This window comes from Pantherophis guttatus, chromosome 1 (genome assembly GCF_059756535.1).
Source record: "Pantherophis guttatus breed Tessera chromosome 1, ASM5975653v1, whole genome shotgun sequence".
Lineage (NCBI taxonomy): Eukaryota > Metazoa > Chordata > Lepidosauria > Squamata > Colubridae > Pantherophis > Pantherophis guttatus.
This window is the reverse complement of record NC_142063.1, coordinates 87,223,692-87,246,879: the sequence shown is the minus strand read 5'-3', so window position 1 is coordinate 87,246,879 and position 23,188 is coordinate 87,223,692. Positions and strand designations below refer to the sequence as shown.

Here is a 23,188-nt window from a genome sequence, read left to right as displayed (position 1 = left end):
TTGACATTCCTAAACTACAGCTGATTGATGTGAGTTGGTTTAACCCTAAGTTAACTCACTCGGAGTCAGTTGGCTAAATAATTAGCTGCTTATTGGTTTTTCCACCATAACTGCTCTAGCTGATCTTCAATTCAGTGTTTTTGGGAAACAGGATCATAGAAGAACATGACTTTTGTTTCTTTTGTTAAAATTCAAATTACTGCTATTTCATTTGTAATGGGGGGGGGAATTTACCATGGTGAATATTTTTGAAAAATCCCATGGACTTTTCAGTGTTAGACAATTCTGTTGTTTGCAAAATAATGGATAATTAAACGTTTTGTTGTTGAATATGCTTAATGCTCAATATTAAGAGCTCAGTATTAGCTGAAGCAAAAACACTACCCAACTTCTATAAGTGACATTTTCTTTGCATTTCCTGCACTGGAAATATAGTGATTTGAGAGTTATTTAAAAGCTATATATAAAAGATGCTGAGCTTCAATGTTTACCTGATCCAAGAGGACCTGGGCAATTAAAAATATGGAAATGTTTTACGAACATTGACTGGATTATTTATCTGCAAATACAAATAACAGAAACTACAGTATTTGATTCTTGTTCTTACTAAAGTAACAAAAATCTATATGGTATTATTGGTTCTAGCTGATTTATTCCTTCTTTCTTTTGAAAACCAACACACAGAATTTTGCACCACAAAGTAAAATATAGCAAATAAGATTTCTGATTACACACACACACACACACACACATACACACAGTGTTATCAGTTTTTTAAAAATCCCAATATAACATCTTATAAGAGATGGGGTGGGGTCAGAAGAAATATCTAGAAGATTGATGAATTGTGGAGCACAGAACCAATTTGTGATAACATTTAACCTCTTGCCCTCAATTTAGAACCTATAAGACAGTAAATGAATTCCAATAAGTCAATAAACTACAGTAATCAGAAATGTAAATTTAATGACTGAACCTTTCCCCTAGTTGTTCTGCTTATTTTCAAGTTAAAAGGAAAAAAGAGTTAAAATATAAGACCCCTGAAACGATTCAGAACTAACCGTAGCTGTTTGTTCATCTGTTCCCTGTGTATGATGGTCCTGCAGGTCACCCTACTTTAAAATTGGTCTGTTAAGATTCAGCAGGTCCAGCTGCAGGTATAACAAATTGGCAGGAATCATCCAATTTCTTCTTAAGAAAGTATTTACAAAATAAAAGGTTTGACTAGCAATTTGCATTTATGAGTTCTCTTTACACATTTAATATAGAAGACTACTTGTGGTTTCTCTGTTTAAACTGAATGCTAATTTTTTTTAGAAAAAGCAAAAGCAGCAATACGTTTCTCCTCTCGTCTGTCTGGCTCACACAACAGAGGAAGAAGTGCAGTGGAGAGATTTTTATCTAACTATGTATTTGTTTTATCAATCCCACCTTTTATTCATGAGCATAAGAAAAAAAAACTCTTTGCTCTTTTTGGTTTCAAATAATCAGTTTGCTACTCATCCACCTAAAATTCATGAAGAACCTGCTTCAATATTGCTGTGCCATCCAGAGTGCCCTCAACTTACATTGTAATGGACTCAATGTGGTAAAGGGCCTGTATGTTGTCCATCATCATTAGTATGAAAATATGCATGCTGTTAGTCTAAGCTACAGTTTCCCACATCCTTATTGAAATCATCCTGTAATGTGAAAATGTGTTATGACTCCCAGGGAAATTATTTACATGTATTTGATATCACCTGACATTTAGGAAATAATATAGTCTTGACATTGCTTCAGTAATGGGTGCCTATTCTATCATTAGCCTTTTGGTGAATTGCTATTAGAAATCCTAGATGGCAGGTAAATAGTTAATATTCCAGAATTATTTAATGGTGATTAGTATTTTGCTATTTTTCAACATTCTGATGAAAGTCGGCGATAGAGTATCTGATAAAATTGTACCTGTTCAAAAAATCTAGATGAGGATATATTTGCAAAGGGGGGGAGGATGTCTCTGAAAAATACTTGGGATTTAAGCTTTTTTTTCTATTTTTATTATGCCCTGTTGCAATTAGCTATCTCCTTTGAGATATTCAAGTTCAAAATTGTTAGGAAAATAGGTTTGGCCAGTAAGTTGTTTTTTTAATCTTTGTCTGGGCTAAACATTAGCAGTGAAGGTTATCACATTATTTAAAAAAACTACCTGTCACTGATCTAGGATTTCCATAAATATACAAATTTTCTCTCCATATATTTTCTGAACAGCATGGAATAAGAAGGCAAAATTGCTCTCATGGAGATCATACTGTCTGACAGAAATATTCAATAAGGTAATATTTAGTTCGTTGGTTTTATTTGGAAATCCTTTCATTTTTACATTACATCAGTAATTTTTAGAGTCTATTTCACATATTGTACTATGCCATTGTAAATTCACATTTGTTGGAATTTCATAAAATATATTACATTCTATTTAAACCACCCTCTGAGAGAGAGAGAGAGAGAGAGAGAGAGAGAGAGAGAGAGAAAAAGAGAGAGAGAGAGAGAGAAAGAGAGAGAGAGAGAGAGAGAGAGAGAGAGAGATGGAAATAGATAGATACATAGATAGATGGATGGATGGATAGATAGATAGATAGATAGATAGATAGATAGATAGATAGATAGATAGATAGATACACACACTCTTTTTCTCTCTCTATGAAGAAGCATTTTTATGTAATATCCAATAAGTTTTGTTGTTATCTTTTATGGTGGGAAGGAGCGAGAGAGTACATGCTTCTCATGTTTAGGTACTGTATATGGTTGGGGCTTTTTCTCCCAAACTACAGATAGTCCTCAACTTATAACAGTCCATTTAATGACCATTCAAAGTGATTACAGTACTGGAAAAAGTGACTTATCATCACCATTTTTCACCCTTGTGACTGTTGCAACATTATCATGGTCACGTGATCAAAATTCAAACGCTTGGCCACTGAGTCATATTTATGATGGTTGCAGTGTCCTGACGTCATGTGACCACCTCTTGCGACCTTCTGACAAGCAAATGGGGAAGCCAGGTTCTCTTAACAGCTGTGCTACTAACTTAACAACTGCAGTGATTCACTTAACTGTGACAAAGGTTGTAAAATGTTAAATGTTTCATTTACCAACATACATTTTGGACTCAATTGTAGTCATAAATTGAGGATTACCTGTATTTCTCCCTATAATTGCATAGCTCAGACAAGCCTTAGTCTCAAGTAGAGGACCACTTGGAAAAATTAAACAAGAGCAATATGTCTTTTGAATAAAGAAAACCAGACAAGGCACTTTATGACAGATCTATGCAAGTAAAGAAGGTCCAAATTAAGTCAGAGGGGATATAAAAAGAATAAAAACATCAACAGTGTTATTTTAATATATGCAAAAGCACATTATTGTGCTTTATAAACAGATCCTAGCAATACATGGGAGCTATTTTCCACCACAGTATTCTTCAGCATTGGTCACAAGGGGGGCTTGCATACACAACATTCTTTATAAATTGTGCCCTAAACTAAGTCTATTAAAACTCTGAATTTCTCCACACATACACACGTTTATTTTGTTTAAATGGTGCCTTGATAATTGCAGAAAGGCATGGCTGAGCACACAGCAGGAATGATGGATCCTCTAGAGAAGAACATATTTCTGAACACACCTGAGGTAACCCTCCCTCAGCAGGGCTCTGATGTAGCTTTGTTTAATTAGTGGGAACCATTTACTTCTTATTGCTCCCAATGCTGCATTTTATGCTGCCTTGCCCTGAGATTTCAGGGGCTAAATTTTAATTTCAGCACAAATTAGAGACTGCCAAAATCTGTCACTCTTCCACCCTGTATGCACAAGGAGGTAGTTGTCTCGATGGGAAGGAACTGAAAATAGGGTTGGTTGCCTAGAAACTGGATTATCATCTTGTAAAATAGAACTTTGGGCCTGTTGATCCAGTAAACCTGAACCACAACTAGGATAAAAGCTTGTTGCCAGATGTGTTCTCTTTCCAATACACAGAAGGTAATTGCTCAATCTCAGGGGTGTTAGGCAAAAACCCCAATTTAAAAGACACTTAGATGCCAAAATACAGGCGCTTGTAGCGTTAAACACAGTTTGCCTTACCAAAGGCCTTTATTTTTGTGTGGTATTTTCATTGTCACTATTTGGCAATAATGCAAGCTTAGTTTGGAACAGAAGCGCTCCAGATACAAACAGCAAAGAAAGTTGATCTCAGGAACTGGTTGATCTTCACTCATCTATCTTTTCTGGTTAGTTAGTGAATAGGATGTAAATAACATAAATAAGCTGCATTGACATATTAATACTTAATAAATTAGGGGCAACTCTACCATTTGATCAAATAAAATGGCAACAGATGCTGGGTGATATGAAAGAGCCATTTTACCAGATATTTTTCTTTACTGAGATCCAACTATCAATTCAGTCAGCATCCATAAGTGGAAAAGAATGGCCAAAATGTCTTGGACTTCCCCCTCTACCCCTCCATCCCCAAGGCTTATTCGAACGAGCCATATTACCGACCCTCTGAAGATTGATTCCTCCTTTACACAAGATAGTCTGCATAGGAGATTTTCTTTTGTTATCCTTGAAAAGCATTACTCCCCTGCAGAATCATTATTGGTCCAGTTTCTGCCTGCCTTAGCCATGGGTTCTTCTACAAGGAAAAGATGTCAGCCAGTAAAGGATAAACTTGAAGCTAGGGCAGGGGTGTCAAACTCACGTCATCACCGCGTCGTCACATGACATATCAGCCCTTTTTCCCTTTCACTAAATCGGGTGTGGGCGTGGCCAGCATGTGACGCATCCAGCCTGTGGGCTGTGAGTTTGACAGCCCTGAGCTAGGCCAAGTAGGGTCTCTGGAAGAACCATAGCGATTGGGTGCAATCCTTGATTGATACATCTGTGTAGGTATCATTTTATTTTCATCCACTTATCTTTAGCCTGTATAAAAATGGATTTTTAAAAACCTCAATCTCGAACTCCCATCCAAGTCAAACTGGTCTGACTTTGTACAATCATCCCGGGTTTACCAGCTGCTACTGAGCATTGTAAATGGAATTAAAATTTCCGGGTTCAAAATGTTCTTTTTTCCATTTGTTTCCAAGGACCCATATGCCATTGTTTTATAGCCTGTGTGCAGAGTACACATGTGCAGAGTACACACGGAAGAAACCTGTTTTACAAGTCTTTTATTTCTAGCCTATTCCATTCAATAATGCCACCAAAGAATGGAAGTACTTTATTCAAAGAAGCATAGTAAACCTGTACCTGTATCAGAATTCTACTGCTTTCACCCACATTCCAACAAAAAGGATGCATGTTAAGAATAGTTATGGGATCCTTACAGAGAACTACTATCTTATGGTAATTCTCACATGAGTCTCACTTTGGACTCTCCACACCTTTGCAATACAAAATGCACACTTAGCTCTCTTTCCAGGCACAGCTGCTCACCAAATGATTCCCAACAGCTTCCTGTTCCTTTCATTCCCCAGAGACTCACATTATCAGCACATTACCAGGCCCAAAGGTGGAAACAAGGGAATGGAACTAGTCAGGGGAGAAAAGGGAAAAGGGGGAAACAAAATGAAAAATTCACAGCAGCTGGTCAGTGAGACTCGATTTTCAACTCTAATCTCAGCTTGCACAGTAAATGGGGGAGAAACACCACAATTTGCATTACAAGGCCAAGAGAATTGAATGTTGGCAAATCAATTCTGCAAGAAGAGATAAAACCAGAATATAACTCATGTATTAGCAGAAAGGTAGAAATTCAATTTCCATAATGTCAGATGATATTGATTAAAACTGACACTTTTTAAAATCCTTATGCCCCTTGAAGTCCCAAAACAAGTTAGTTTTATAAAGACATAGATGCCCTACATGTATGTAAGTACACTTCACTGTGTGATAATAATGTATCCACAATCTCTCAACAATATAGTACTTGGGTCTTAGAAAAGGTAATCCAATTTATGGGGACTAAAATAAATAACACTTCAGGAGCAAGAATGTCCATTTATCAATAAAGGAGTATTTTAAAACAGTACAACTTGGGTGGAATGTTTTAAATTGAGTATTTTTAAAACCCAGTTTCTCTTTCTCTATTTACCTAACCAACTGCAATTAGAATTCCATTCTAATCATTAATTAAATGTAAAAATTCATTAACAATGATCTATTATTGCCTCCTAGTAGCAACTTTTAACTGCCATGCTTTTAAAAACAGTAAATAGTATACATTTAAAAATGGTATACATTTAAATAAAAACAGTTTATATTCCTCCTCCTTTTTCTTTCTGTCAAATTGTCCCTTAAGTTCTTATCCTCAACTTCACATTGCATCTGAATTTAATAAGCTTCCTCATCAATGCTGAATTTAATAAGCTAGAAGTTATTCTAAAAACGTGCACCTGTTTTCTGTAATTAAAGCACTCCTTTTCATCTTCTGAGACTTCCCCTCCAATTTAATTATCTCATTAAACAAGAAGTCAGGATTTTCTTAATAGAAAATATTACATCAGAATCAAATTTGCTGATTTGACAAAGTAGGCTTGTTAATATCCTAGAAAAATAAGCTGATTATCATAAAGAAAGTGAGAAGCATTTGAGTGTAATTGCACAATAATGGAAGGTTTACAGCAATAAGGCTTACCAATAAGGAAAATATTGACTCCTTAGAATTCAGAATAAAGTCATTAAGATTTTGTTTTAATACATAATTATAAGCACTGAAAATCACTAGAATGTGTAGCAAACAAAGAATTGAAAATAAATAAACCACCCATAGTTAAAAGAACAGAGTAAATAAATTCATTATTAAATAAGAAAATAGAAATAACAATAAATGAATGATTTGCAAAATAGCTCAGTTTTCAACTTTCAAAAATAATAAGGATAAGTCTGGCTGCAATGTACTCTGCTCCCCACACCCATTGTGAATGTGGAACATTATCAAGAATTTCTTCTGAGACTGAACAGGTTGGTTATAATGTTTTTATAAAAACAAAGTCATTGTATTTTATGTTTTGTATTTTGTGCAATCCCAACTGCCTTCAGAAGTAGCTACCCCTTGTCAGAAGCTTCCTGGGTGAAGAGCACAAACGTCCAAACTGACCACCTCATAGCTAAATTCCATGCAGATCACCCAGAGAAGCCGGGAGGGGGGGGGTGGGGTACCCCCTCGGAGGGGGTGAGGTACTAAACTTGTTGTTTATCTCACACAGGCCCCACTGGGAGAGTGAAGGGAGAGGGGCCGGATGTCAGCGATTCAACGCTGGCATAGAGAGCAGAGGAGAGAGAGAGATAAGCTCTGAACTTTTGCCTGCTAAATCCCTTTGAAGTCGGGTTGTCGTGGAAATGAGGAGGGGGGGACATTCCTGGGAAATGATGAGACAAGAAGTCTGAAGAATGACTTGGAAGATAGCCAATGAGAAACAGAGATTTGGGGATCGGAAAGGGAGGGATTGGGGGGCAAAAGGTCAGTCTTGTCCGCATCGAGTCATGATCCGGTGGCTGTGCTCAATTAAAGAAAAGATTTCCTTAAAGATTGGCAGTTTGGAAATTCATTTATTTTGAGATAGCATCGAAGTCTGACATGGAGATTCTCAATCATCCAAGTCATGTTTGTCCCAAAGTTACTTTTCCAAAAGGCAACCAGACTTTCTTGATTCTTCGAAAACATTTTGCTTCTCAACCAAGAAGCTTCTTCAGCCATTCTTTGGATAAGAAGTAAAACATTTTCAAAGAAAAACCCAAGAAAGTCCAGTTGCTTTTTGGAAAAGCACCTTTGGGATAGTCTAAATATATGTACAAAGTTGAATTTGTGTAGCTAGGCAGCAAGCATTTCATATATCAAGGAGTTAATACAGAGCATATCTGGGGAAAAGTAAGTTTTTGCCTCCACGTGGATAGTACTCCAGGGAAATAATCTTTAGAAAACAATGCTATAAACAACAGAACTCCTAAATACTGCAAGCTGTTACTAACATTTTCAAAGATTAAATTGCAACTACCATCTTTTTAAAATAAAAGTCATATTTGACACCACAATGAATGATATAAAATATTTAACCAGTGCTTTTAAAAACTTTTTAAAAAGCTTTTATTATTCAGGTTATCATCAGTATAGTAATGAAACAGAATGCTTTATCTTTAGACAATGCTAATGTAATAAGTTATCTACTTTAGACAATGCTAATGTAATAAGTTATCTACTTTAGACAATGCTAATGTAATAAGTTATCTACTATAGCTAATGTGACCATAATATGAAATTAGTATAAAATAAAAAATATAATCTTTTCCAGAGCTAAAGGCTCTCCAAATTTTGGTTCCAAATTTAGATCTTTTGTGTTTAGTTACAGAAGACTATAATTCTTCATCCTGTTCTGGTCCACCAGCAGCCTGCGGAGCTGGCAGCAGAGTCGGATAGTGAGGAGGCTGGGGAGGAACATGGGCCAATCCTGGAATCTGGGGAAGGCTCGGACAAGGGCTCTGCGTCGGAGGCAGAGAAAGGGCCATCTGGGAGGTATGTGCTGCCTCTGGAGCTTCCAGACTCGGACCTCAGCGAGGCAGAGGAACAGGGGGAGCCTGTTCCCAGTGCACTCATGCGCAGAGCTGCCAGAAGGCAAGAACAGTTAAAACAAAAGGGACAACTCAGGAGTAGGGCTTGGAGATGATTGGCCCCTCCTATAAGACTTAAAAGAGGAGCAAAAGCATGTGGGCTTTTGCAGGAAGCAACGTTTTTAATTCTGTGCAGTTTAAAGTCTGAAGTGCTGTTTGATTCTGGACTCTGTGTGGCCAATTAGGTCTTTGGCAGTGTATCAAGGGAGATAAAGGTGGGTGATTATCAGCCTTATCCTGAAGGACTCTTTACAACTATTTGGAACTCATCTGTGAACAGAATTCACAGCTGTTAAAATAAAACAGGTTTTTGGGACTACTCGTGTGTTTTACTGACTCAGGAAACCTAGGTCAGAACACAGCCCAGAATATAACTGAATTTTAAAGCTTTATATTTCATGCTATCTAGTCTTTTAGACTGCATGAATTTTGTATGATCTTGATCTTCCTTGTTTTATTTTTTTCCTAAAAGAATATTTAATGTAAGTCTGTGAACAGAAAGTATTAGGCATTTTAACATAGACATGTTTAAATAACCTTCCTAAATACAGTGCCAAGAAAGGAATGAATATTCTAGATGTGATCTAACTATCACAGCATAGAGAGGAACAGTCTCTAGATTAAGCTGAGATTCATTTTTTTTTCTTTTGCACCTTTTTTCTTGGCTCATCTTGCGATCTACAAAGACACTCAAATCATTTTCATTCAAATGCAGCATGATCTATCTGATTATCATACTTTCTAATCTCTCGTTAAAGTCATTTATAAAGATGTTGGAATACCACAGGGTATCGGGCCTAGAAGAGAGTTCTGTGCTATGTTTATCCTCTCTAGCTTGATGCAGGTCTATTGAATCACAGCGATTCTTCACGATTCTTCAATCACCTCTGTATTCATCTAATAGCAATATAGCCCAGCTGAAATTTCATTGTCTCCTTTACTACAATCACATTGCAGATGTTTCTGAACTGAATACTTTCATGAAGTCACAGTACATTATGCATACATTCTCACAATCAACTAAACTGGCTTATCTACAAAAGGGGGGCAAAAAGTTGATTAACATGGTTGATAAATAATAAATACGCGTTGGTTCCTATCATTCAGCAGCTCTTTCCTATTGATTACAGTCAAATCTAGAAGAGCTTATCACTCTTGTGCTTCCCCCCCCCCGACTTTTGAAAAATAAAATAAAACAGTCAGCAAGACCACTAAGAAATGTTGGGGGCAGTGGTGGGATTCAGCCAGTTCGCACCACTTCAGGAGAACGGGTTGTTAACTTTCTGAGCAGTTTGGCAAACTGGTTGTTGGAAGAAATGATAAGGGCAGAGAACCGGTTGTTAAATTACTTGAATCTCACCACTGGTTGGGGGCCTTGCAATCTTGGCACTGTGGATTTTCAAGAGCTGTCACACATTTACCCTGATTCTCCTGTGACAAAATTCTGTAATCTATTCCAGTTCATCTGCTGGGCATGTTGGTCTGGGAATGGGACAATTTGCTATAGCCAATTTTCTGCGGCCAACTTGCCACAGTGAACTTGCAACGGGCAAATTCACTACAGCCAGCTCGCTGCAAGACAACTCATTGTGGAACAATTTAACAATTCTATTTAATTTAAACTAAATAAAAATTATTTTAATTTTTGCCATTCACATTTCATTCTGTCCCTCCTTTTGCATCCTTTCTTTAATGATTCTATTCTACCATTTCTTTGATATTAGTGTAACTCTTGTCCCACATCGAGTTGTCCTGTGGTGAGATGGCCATGGTGAGTTGTCCTACAGCGAGTGGGCTGTGGCAGGTTGGTCATGGTGAGCTGGCTGTGATGAATTGTGATAGACTCCGTTGGTCTGAATCATCTGTATCACTACAATATTATCTCTGTTGTTTCCACTTTCTTCTATCTTTATTCAAATGTCCTTTTGTCTTCCTACATTAAGATCCAGTTTCTCATGCTGTAGTCTATGCATTTGTGTAGGACACTAGGATAGGACGTATCTTATTCCTTCCTAATTACATGCACTTTTTTTTTCTTTCTGGGTTGCTGGATTTGTTTTCTGCTTCCGAAGCTTCCTCAACCAGGTCAGAAGTAAGCAATGCTCCAATCAGCAGCATTCAGTCAACAGTCACTTTCCCTCCTAGATTCTTATTCCTTCTGTTACCTTTTCTGTCTCCTCAGTTGAACTCTGCCAATTTGTTCACTCATCAACCTTGGATCACATTTCTTCTGCCAGTAACTGACACCAGAAGAAACATTTCCCACCTGCTCCCTTCATTCCCGCTACTTCATGAGGAGACAGAACCCTCATTCTGCTTCACTGCCAAAGTAGAGTAGGAGTAGAAAGAGCAGCGAGTGCTTCTTTAAGCAAGTCTACTTATCTATCATGGTTCCCACATGCATAACAGCACTTCAGTGCTCCTATAGCTAAGAACTCTATACTGTATATATCAACAAAATCAACAGAAAGGATCTAGACCCAGTTTGGTCTAGTGGATGAGGTACCAGGCAAGAAAGTTTTAGTCCCACCTTAGTCATGAAAGCCAGCTGGGTGATTTTGGGCCAGTCACTCTCACTCAGCCCACCTTAATCTCGCAGGATTGTTGTTGTGGGGAAAATAGGAGGAGGAAAGTGTATTAGATATGTTTGCCACCTTGAATTATGTGTAGAAATAATAAAGGTGGGATACAAACAAACAAGCAAGCAATAGCTATTGCAAATTGCTGAGAATCACCAAGCCATTAAGCTGAATCCAGAATTTGTATTTTCCTTTTATTCAAACCCAGTGTCAACTTTGAATCGAAGCTGGCTGAAGCCATCTTGTGCTGCTTCACAGTTGCCACGCACTATGGGGGAGGATGAGGGGGAAATAGCTAGATTGTCTCATAGACAAAATAAGGAGTTCTCCTGTGGGAACCAAGGTCATCCCAACAGGTGGCAGTAGGAGGAGGAGTGGAAGTGATCGAGGGAGCCCGCCAACTGCTTTGATTGGACAATGTAACCTGTGACACCTGGGAAGGGAAACTTTTGCTCATTTAATTATATGGTAACTGTGGGAAACTTTTAGAGTTGGTTTTCACTAGCTGTGCCGATACGATGTGTACAATGTACATGTTCTCTGAGGAATGTTCCTGCCTTGGAGTTCTGATTTCTTTGGATGCATTACTCAGAACGCTGACACCCAGCACCCACATTTCTTATGTCTTCCTCGGTAATGATAATCAGGCCTTTGTTTCCTACACTCACTAGTAAGTGGCATTTTTTTTGCTTATCTTCGATTCACTCTGCTTTGGGAATTTCTAGTTATTAGCCAGTTCCCCCAAAGAGGTTTACAAGAAATATAATCAATTATAATAAGAATATGTTAAGAGTAAGAATACAATAAGAATTAAATATTAAGCATTTCATAAAATAAAGTATAAAACACAACAAGAATAAAAAGATTACTTTAAAAGAAATAAATTTCTAGGATTTTCCCACAGAGCATTTGGCAGTAATTGCTTTGTGGGGGAAGAAAAAGAAAGCATCCTGCTGAGTAGATCTCTGTAGGGCTGCTGTTGCCTGCCACCTTCCCTTTATAGGAAAATTTATTTCCTATAACTACATGAGTATGCCACCCATTTCCTTTCAATTTACAGGCTTATTCTTATATCATTGTTGAAAACTCCTATTTATTATCAGGAATAGGAATGGTAAAGTTTTGTGAATTTATTTCACTAAAGGTTTATGCCTTAATAAAATTAATAGTCCCGCAAATGCTGTAATATCTATGTCTATGGGTGATTTGCAAGACAGCTTTTCTTGGAACTAGGGTCTCCAACTTAACACTTTCCTGTTCTTGGAAGTACAGTTACTACTCTGAAGGGCATGAAATTAGGGAAGACTGACCTTGATGGTTTTATGCATATCCATGGTCTAATTCATGGTTACACACAAGTGGATCTCCAAATGAACTGACTTAGATATTGGAAATCTTGATGAGTGATACAGAAGTAATTTATCAATGCCCTTCCCATTTACATGTTGTGAACTGTGTACACTGGACTGCACCAAAAGCTGAGTTAGCACACACCTTTTTCATCAGAAGGTGAAAAGTTACTTTCCATAGAAAAAATCTTGAATTGTTATACAAGGCTATCACATTAGGGTAGGGAACCTGACCATAGCCTCATTCATGTATAACATGCCAGGCAAATATGCCAGGATTTTTGACCTCCTGAGATGGTGGCGACTGAAGAAATACTTCCTTCAACTAAACATAATTATGAATTGCTCTTATGCAACACCAGATCGTTAGATGATTGTCTCCTTCTAGCTAACATTATAGCCAACAATGAAGAGAAACACGAATCTCACAATGTAATAACATTTCATAGATAAATGCATCCAAAAACAACATGAGATGTGCCAAATCTAGCCCAATTCTTTTATAACTAGGCACCCCATTAGATAGAAATAGGCCTTTCCCCAAAGTCATAAAGAACAAGAGTTACAAGTCAAACTGATAGGCAAGAGGAAATAAAGCATCAAATCACCTAAACCTCCAATTATTTTTGCACGTCTGATTTTTTCTAGACTAGAACAGTGAATTCATTGTATAAGCCAAAAGAAATACCACAACAATGAACACATCTCAACATTTTGTGCATTTTCTTCCTTACTGGTAGGTATGATATATTTCTATTAAAACATTACAAAACCCCTTGAAAGCTCTCTCCTCCTCTCATGTTGTTTTTGGACATATTTATCTATGACATGTTATCACATTGTGAGATTCCTGTTTATTTTCATTATGGGCCATAACATTAGCTAGAATGAGAAAATCATCTAAGGACCTGGTATTGAGTAACAGGAAAACAGAGAAAATGACTAGGTTATTATTTATTTTTACTGCCTGGGAAGACGAATTTCTTGTGGGATTTTCTGGATCAGATGTCCAAATAATTTGGCTTAGTATTCTGCATTATGGTGATAGGAAATATTTGCTGTTCTCTGTCAGACATCAAAGTCTTTTGAGTTAAATTCTGGCCCCTGTAGGGGATGGGAGTCATTATGATAGATTGATGCATGGCCCAATATATGCTTAAATGTTATAGGATAAAGGATGAACTCGAAATGGTGATGCCATCTATGGTAGCATTATTATGTAGCTTTGCGGTTTTTTAATAAGCTCTAAAGGAATTTGTAATGCAAATAATATAACTCATTTTGTGGACACTTCTTACTGTGTAATTTCATCTACAATGGAATCAAAGAAAGAACATTGTTACATTTGATTATTTGATTACAAGCATTGTGAAATCTTGGCCTTTGCCCAGAAATCAATCTTTCACTGGCTAACTCCTAATAGAAAACTGAACATGTTGTGCCCCTGACACAACTGCCTCCAGTGTCTTTTATCCTCCTCTTTGGGAGACAATGTGATGGTTTCATTTTTTTAAAAAAAGATTAATCTCTCTCCTGCTGAGCATGAATAGTACTACGTCTATCAAATATTTCTGAGCAGCTCAAAGAGCAATAATAGACTTTTTAAAAAAAAAGAATAAACACATCAAAGTTAAAAGAATGGTCATGGTAAAATCTGAAATTTTCTGGCACATTGCTTTGCATCAGAGGAATTATCCATTTCCAAGAAAAAGACACTTTTGGGCTGAAACTGGTGCCTATATAGAATTTTTCCTTCATTTCCATGTTAACAAAAAAAAAACCTTTTGGACAGATAAAAAGGAGTACTTACATTAACCCACTTTATAATTATGGATCCTGGGAATATAGTGTAACATCCTGGTCTATTAATTACAAAATTATTAGTCACAGATTTTGGGCATCCAGTTTGTGGGAAACAGCATGCTTTATTTTGGAATTCCTTTTCTTTTTCAGACAACCAGTAAACCAAAAGGCCACAAGGATATGAACTAAGAGTAGAAGAGAAGAGAAAGCAAACTTAAGCTTCCAGGTTTGAGAAGAAAATTTATTCCCAATTTCAAACACAGCACCAAATTTATCAATAAACAAGCAAAAGCTCTGTGTATTACACTACCACCAATCCTTGAATATTTAACTGTATGCATAGATATGCCTTTACGTATATTCTCCAGTCACATTTAATTGAACACGATACACTCTGGAAACATTTTCCACAAAAGCATCAATTTTTCACTGAAAGTAGCAAAATAATACTTCCCCTATAGCTAAGGGAAAAGTAAAGGCTCCCTTTACCCAATAGCCTTGTGGAAAAACTGTTCTAATGACATATATCTCATATTAAAGTGGGACATGCTTCTGATCTACCAACAGGAATGTACAACAGTCTTATAAGTATTCCATTTACCAGTGCTTTTAACTTCTTGTAAAACAAGATGACTACATTCCTTTTTTTAAAAAAAATGTTGAGGTTTCAGTATAAAGAACTCACTCACCCTTTGCTTAATAAATGTTTAAACTACTACATTATTTAAGGGTCATTGCATTCCTTATTAAGCATCATTTCCTTAACTGCTATCTCTTAAAAAAATAAATCTGTGAACCTTATATAAAAATTCAGTTACTTGATCCTTATGGTTTAAAAATTTAGGACACCACCACAAGTTCATAAAATTAAAAGTTGTTGACTAAAGTAATAAAGTGTTTTTCAAGTGGAAAGATAAAGTGCTTTAAAGGTGCTCTTCTTAAATTACATAGGTGTATTTATTCTTCCTCTTAATTACAGCATCATCAGAAAATCCGAGGGAACAGATTAGTGACAAATGATCCACAAAATCTATCTTTATGTGGTTGCTAAAAGTCAACATTGACTTGATGGCACATTTGATTATGAATTTATTCTTCTAATATAAAAAGACTTTTTATCAGCTCAATAAGCTCCCAATAGCCTTTCTTTCTAACAATTATTCTAACCCACTCTAAGTAAGAAAATCTACCATGCAGGAGTCTTTCTCTGTGTGAAGACCCTTCCTTGGTTCTGACCTTCATGATTTTGTTTCCTCTTTGAAGCTTTGCCAGAGTTTTTCCTTCTTCAACCACCAGAAACTCTCTTTGGCTTTGCTCAAATTTGCTTTCCTCACAGCTACCATTTCTGCTGTTTTCAGCCTCTAAATCTAGTCCTCCTTAAATTAGAGGACAAGTCTAATTGGCTTAGCCAGGCAGAGAATCAAACTGCCTTCTCTCATTTTTTTCCCCTTTTAGTTGTGAATTTGGAACCACTTTCCTATGGCAACAGTGACTACATAGACACAACAGTGGCAAACCAGACACTTCAAATACATAGTGATAATGTAACCTCCCTCTGAGGTTAGAAAATAGAAACAATCTGAAATACAAACAAATAGAAAATAATAATGTTAATAGTGTTAACTCAAAGCTTCCCTCAAGGAACACAAAAATGCAAAATTAATTTCATACTAACCTCTCTCATAGTTAGTAGAAGCTATAGAGTTATTTATTTGGTTTTGTTTTCATGTTCCAATTATTTAATGTGGGTTTTCCATTATCTATTATCCAACAGAATAGATAACTTTACAGTGCAGTCTTAAATTATTAATTGTAAGTAAATCCCACTGAGCACAGTACATAGCATTATCTTGAATTCTTATCCATCAATTCCTATATATATATGCAGCTTTTATCCTCAGAGAAAGACTTCAAATTCTTATGGAATCATTGTTATTTAATATGAACAAAAAGTTCAGACTACTGTAGTGGTTATCCAGCCTGTAACTCTTCCTTACTTCCATCCAAATAAATCATTAATTTGATGGCCATTTCAATTACTAGAGAGAAATAATAAAAGTCCTGTGGCTGTGTTGACTGCAGCAAGCTGGTATTTTGTCAGAATGACAAAATATGACATCATGACATCACAATACAAATTCTGACCTGACATGACACCATGACATAAGTACAAGAGAAACTGAGTTCATACTGTAGCACACACTTAATTTGCCTGTCTTGAATGCCTGTTTTTTGCCTGTTTTTTTTTCTTATTTGTTTAATAATAGGCATTGTTGCTGATTATTGTGGGGAACCTGGACTACATAGAACAAAAAAAAAAAAAAAAGCAGTGAAAAGCATCCATTATTAATTTTCTGTAAGTGCTCACAAATGACAAAATGAATATCATTTTGGAAGAATGGGTTATCAACAAGACTTTTTTTATTTTGCTAATCAACCAAAGAACTGTACAAATGAATATAATAGCATTAAAGTTTCAATACACCCTCAACATTGGAAATTAAAAATGCTAATAAAAAGGCAAAAAGAAGAAAAAAAGCTGAAAATTATGTTACAAACAGAACAACTCCAAAAATCTGTGAATGTATTGCTGAAATATTATCTTTCTTACCCCCTGTTGGAAAGATTAGCTGTTGACAGTTAATATAAATCAAAAACTGCTGCTGCAGATTAAGTGTAAATTTCTCATTGCAGTGCTGAATCCTTTTAGTTAAAACTCATGCCCCCAAATCCACAATTCTTGTATCTTGATAAGTCACGAATACTGGGGATATATCCAAGAAGAAAATGTATCTAACATACAGCAACTGATCCAGACTCATATTAAAAATCCTGTTGATGTCAGCCTTAAATGCAACAATTATAAGACATGACTAAAGCATATGGTTCAAACTTCCAACTGTGTACAGTAATAATTTATCAGATTTTCTTTGTCCTGGCATTGTTTTTTCTCCTACACAATATTTTAGAAATTAAAAGAATACTGTACAGGACGTTCTGCCTCCAATGTAAATATGCAAAATAAGTAGTATTGCAAGATACATAGATAAATATTATCACTGAGCTTCATCTAAACTGGAAGGGAATTGAGAAAGTCTGAAACATTCTTGTTAGCACAAAATAGCAGAGAATTTTTCAAGTACACATGGGAGCTCCTGATAGTAAGGGGACTAATTGTTTTAATATCATATGCAACACAGCTGGAGAATCCTTAGCCCACAAAGCCTTTTATTCATCTCCCAAGGCAACCAGTTCTCAAAATTCCTATATCCTACCTATCCCTAAGGGATGCGGTGGCTTAGTGGCGAAGACGCTGAGCTTGTCAATCAGAAGGTCAACAGTTCAGTGGTTCGAATCCCTGGTGCCGCCTAAGGAGGTGAGCTCCCGTTACTTGTCCCAGCTTCTGACAACCTAGCCATTCGTAAGCATGTAAAAATGCAAGTAGAAAAATAGGGTCCACCTTTGTGGGAAGGTAACAGTGCTCCATGCACGTTCGGCATTGAGTCATGCTGGCAACATGACCATGGAGATGTCTTCAGAAAGCACTGGCTCTTCATCTTAAAAATGGAGATGAGTACTGCCCCTACAGCTGGAAGCTAGCATGCATGTGTGGGGGAACTTTTACCTATCCCTCAGAGAAATGATATGGCAGTGGAGGAAAAATTAATCCCTTTGTCAGTTGCCAGACTATTCAGTTTCCTCTATGTATAGTATAGGAGAACAATTCCATTATTTTTGTCTACAGAAAAAAGGGATGGGCTGGCCATAGCATGAAAGTAGGCTTCTTTCAGACAACTCTCAAAAGTCCTACCTTACAGTGTAGGCTAGGATTGCATTGATACCTGTATGTGATTTTAAAGGAAGCAGGTCATGGTGTGAAATGAAATAGTAGAGCTACAAGAAGTAACATCTTTTGAGATGTTATTAACATTTAGGAAAAAACAGATGCAACATACCAGAAAGAACAGAAGTCAGGTATTCGCAAAATACCGTATTTTTCGGAGTATAAGATGCACTGGAGTATAAGATGCACCTTAATTTTTGGGGAGGAAAATAAGAAAAAAGCTGATTGGCAGGTGGATTGGCCTACCGGAATACCCCCAATCAGCTGTTCCCAGAGGTGAATTTTAGCAACAGGATCCTTGGTTGTGAGCTCTGTGCCTTGCTTTTTTTTTTTTTTTCCTGCTTCTGAAAACCTCCGAACTTCAGAAAGAGCTTCAGAAAAAAAGCCTCTAAAGCTCTGTTTGGAGGCTTTTTTTCTGAAGCTCTGTTTGGGGGCTTTTTTCCTGAAGCTTCATTTCTGATGCTTTTTCCCGCCTCTGAAACCTCCGTTTGAGAAGCTGGGCAGGGCTACATTCAGAGTATAAGATGCACCCAGATTTTCACCCTCTTTTTGGGGGGGGAAGTGTGTCTTATACTCCAAAAAATACAGTAAGGTAAACAAAAATTGGTTTGTCATTGAACAGGCTAATGGGTGACTTCAACATTCTATGGAGTCAACAGCTTCTGAAGTAGCTCATGATCTTGCAGATCCTATGACATTCTTTCTCTTGACTGTCAGCTTCCAGAATATAAGCAAAGGTAGTGACGGCCAGGAAGATTGGTTACAACATCTAATCAGCCTAAACAGGAATTTGGATTTAAATGGGAGATGACCAGGAAATATTAGGACTATAGATTACGCCAGGATTTCAAGAAAACATCCTAGAACAGGGGTATCAAACTCGCGGCCCATGTGTCATGCGCTGGCCACACCCACCCCTGGTTTAGTGAAGGGGGAAAGTCGCGATACATCACATAACAACAATGTGACACCATGAGTTTGACACCTCTGTCCTAAAAGGAGGCAAAATCAAATCTCCTCTGTTCTGGTTCTAACAAAGCTACAAAAATATGTCCGTAAAGAAACCAGGAATCAAGTTTCACTTGAAGAAGGTTTTTTCAAATGAACACAAAAACAGACATGAAAAAGGTGACTTTAGTTGAATGTACTTAGGGTGAGTTACAACAGAGTAACAAAAAGTGCAGATACATTTAGTAAAGCAATAGCATTTAGACTTATATACCACTTCATAGTGCTTTACAGCCCTGTCTAAGCACTTTAGAGAGTCAGCATATTGCCCCCAACAATCTGGGTCCTCATTTTACCGACCTCGGAAGGATGGAAGGCTGAGTCAACCTTGAGCAGGTGAGAAGCAAACTGCTGGCAGTCAGCAGAGTTAGCCTGCAATACGGCACCTTAACCACTGCGCCACCACGTCTCATTTAATACATTTCAGGCAGATCCCATCAGTTAAAGACCTCCGACTGGCAGGGTCCAGGAAGAGAGTCTTCTCAGCTGTTGCCCCCATCATGTGAAATATTTCCAACACCCCCCACAGGGTGGATAAAAATCAATGTTTTTTTTAAAAAAATAAAAAAAATTATTTAAATAGGATTTTTTTTATTTTTATCGAATTTATTTTAATAAAAAAAAATTGGGGTAAAAATCTATCGTAAGATAGTTTTCTATTTAAGATACATACATAATTTAGTTTATTCAGCATGAAATGGAGCTTAGTTATGTAGCATGAGGCTGTATATTCTGCAACACTGGGACTATCGGTGAGTCAACAGTGGGTCAAAGGAGTAGCAGAGATGACAGTTGCTCTTTAAAAATTATGATTTTACGAGTTGATTTAAATCAAGCCTTTTTACTAGTGATTTAAATCATGATTTAAATTGTGATTTAAATCAACTCGATTTAAATCAAATCCACCCTGACCCCCCAGAGGTAAAATAGGCCCCCACTCTCCTGCCTTCCAACAAGGAGTTAAAGCATGGCTCTGCAGTCTCATGTGCAGAGCCCAAAAGAGCATGCAGCCATGAGGCTGGTTGATGACCTGCTTCCTTCACCTTTTTAACATGGTCTAATTATTCTTGCTTCTTTCCAAAATCTTAATTCTAACATTTTAATCTTGATATACTGTGTTCATATTTCAATATTTTATTGTACACTGCCCAGAGTCCCTCTTTGTGATAGGTAGGTAGGTAGGTAGGTAGGTAGGTAGATAGATAGATAATTAATTAATTAATTAATTAATTAATTAATTAATTAATATGATTATGGAAGTATATTTTTAACATCCATGATAAAATAATTTATTCAAGTTCATGAGACAGATGCACATACGGCATGTATGAAATATACAGAATATACAAATTCACACATTTCTGCATAAATATATGCATATATCAGTTTGTATATTATATATATTTGTAAGGGCATGTGTCATCCAACAAGTGAAGAAAGAATAACAAGAAACAGTTTTTATTTAGAATGCAGAAACATGTAGGATGACTTTCGGTTTTGCTTTTTTTTTTTTTTTTTTTAAATTTGATTTATATGCCGCCCTTCTCCGGAGACTCAGGGCGGCTTACAATGTGCTTAGCAATAGCCTTCATCCTTTTGTATATTTATACAAAGTCAGCTTATTGCCCCCACAACTGGGTCCTCAATTTACCTACCTTAGAAAGGATGGAAGGCTGAGTCAACCTTGAGCCTTGGCGAGATTCGAACCTGCAGTAATTGCAGGCAGCTGGTCTTAATAATCAGCTTAATAACAGGGTGCCTTAGACCACTGTACTACCAAGGCTCTTGCTTTTAATTTCTTACAGATGTTGAGAAAATCACATTTTCAGAAAAGGCTAGAAACATTGATCACTGATTAATTAAAATCAAGCATTTAATGACCCATGAATTTCAATTTAACAGCTGAACAAAAGGTTTACAGGTAATCTGACTCTGACTGGATTATGCCCACAGTTTTCAGACAGGGCTGCATTTTATTCTCAGAAGAACATTAAGACCACTTATTTTGCAATGACCAGAAAACTGCCTATTTTGGTACCATTACAGAAATACTTAACTACCCTTTCCTGTCACTAAAAATAAATAATTAGGTAACATTTTTTTTTTCTTCTTAACTGCCTAAGGTAGCTGCTTCAATTTGTCCAATTCTAGGGCCTGGCGGGACATTATTTGTTCGAATCAAACAACTATTGAGATCCTAGAATTGTTTCATTGATTATTGTCAATGAGTAATAATGGTATCATTTAAACATGCTTGCTGTGTAAATACACTGGAAGGGATTTAAAATGACTAAAATGTAGAACTTAAAGAAAAATACCTGATACCACACCATCCATTAGTTTAAGTATCATTAAAAAGTTGTGGTGTCAGAAATATCCCTATGTGTTGATCTCAGCCTCTAATTATAGGTAGCCCTTGACTTATGACCAGAATTGAGCCCAAAATTTCTGTTGTTAATGAGACATTTTGTTAAGTGAGTTTTGCCACATTTTATGACCTTTCTTGACACAATTGTTAAGTGAATCACTGCAGTTGTTAAGTTAGTAACACGGTTGTTAAGTGAATCTGGCCGCCCCATTGACTTTGCTTGTCAGAAGGTCGCAAAAGGTGATCACGTGACCTTGGGACACAGCAACGGTCATAAGTATGAACCAGTTGCCAAGGATCTGAATGTTGATCACATGATCATGGGGATGCCACAAAGGTTCAGTGCTGTTGTAACTTTGAACGGTCACTAAATGAACTCTTGTAAGTCGCGGACTACCTATATATTTCTGCTAAACACACAACATGCACAGAGGCAGAATCCAGCTACAACACGATTAATATTACACATACAAGCAAGAGTTGCCAGGTTTATAACCAGAATGCAAAAGGCATTCTAAGCCATCAACCACCCCAGGCAGGATGTGAAGATGTGGCTGCTATTTGCATTACAGATCAATCAACCCACTGATTGATATACGGCATGCAACTGCCCTGACATGAAATTGACATAGTTACTTGGCTGGTTTCTCTTGCCACCAAGTTGAATCCTGCAAGGACAGAGGTGTAAATATATCCCTTCCCACCCTAGGGCATTCTTTCCATTGCTTCCTCATGATGATCATTATATCACTATAAAAAGATGTTACTGATATAAATTGTTCTATGTCTGGTCTCAAAGCACTATTCCAGTCTGTGCCTGCAATAGTACGCAGGTCTTTGCCAGAAACACTGCTGTTACTCACCCTGTTGGCACTCTTCTATTAGGCCAAAGGGAAAATGTCCTCCTGTTCCATGTGTCCTCAAATAATGAAAGCCATCTTTGGACACCCGCCCTAGGCGATAAGCCAGCCAGATGGATGGTCTGTGTGGCTCTTCTGCTCCGTGGACTTGAATAATGCAATTCAAAAAAACAGCTTACGCTATTTGCTGCATATGTGAAAATGTCAATATTGTTACCTGAGTGGGAGAAACAATAAACAGCAATTTCTCAAACTAAGCTGACACATTTTTGCTTAGAAAAGGCTTTGAATGAAAATAACAAAGTTCCAAGAATCAGAATAATATATATGATAAATTAAAGAGATGATTCAGATAGCTTGAAAAAAAAACTTTTTTTATTATTTATTATTATTATTTATTATTATTTATGCTTTATTATTTTGTTTAATAGGATGACCTGGGAATCTTCTGCATCATTCTCTCTACAATTGTATATGAGATTCAGTGGTGGGTTTCTACCGGATCACCCCGGTTTTGGTGAATCGGTAGCGGCGGCAGGAGGCTCCGCCCACCTACCCAGACATCATCACGGATGCTCTGTGCACGTGCAGAAGGTTCTGTACATGCGCAGAAATGCCACGCGTGAACGAAGCAAGCAAGCGCACACTCACAGTTCCGAACCGGTAGCGAAGGTAAGTGAAACCCACTACTGATGAGATTACTATTCTAAATTGTTATTAAGAATACAGCT

General features: G+C 37.0%; 1 protein-coding gene and 1 long non-coding RNA gene across 3 annotated transcripts in view; both read right to left on the bottom strand.

Moving 5' to 3' along the window:
* The window catches only part of NAV2 (neuron navigator 2), a 604,864-nt gene that overhangs the window by 497,002 nt on the left and 84,674 nt on the right, over positions 1-23,188 (bottom strand). The window lies entirely within an intron of this gene.
* Positions 14,475-16,142, bottom strand: LOC117665423 (uncharacterized). The gene is made up of 2 exons (XR_004591344.3): positions 16,053-16,142; positions 14,475-14,562 (listed from the first exon to the last, which is right to left on the bottom strand). It is a non-coding gene; the product is annotated as an uncharacterized LOC117665423 (long non-coding RNA).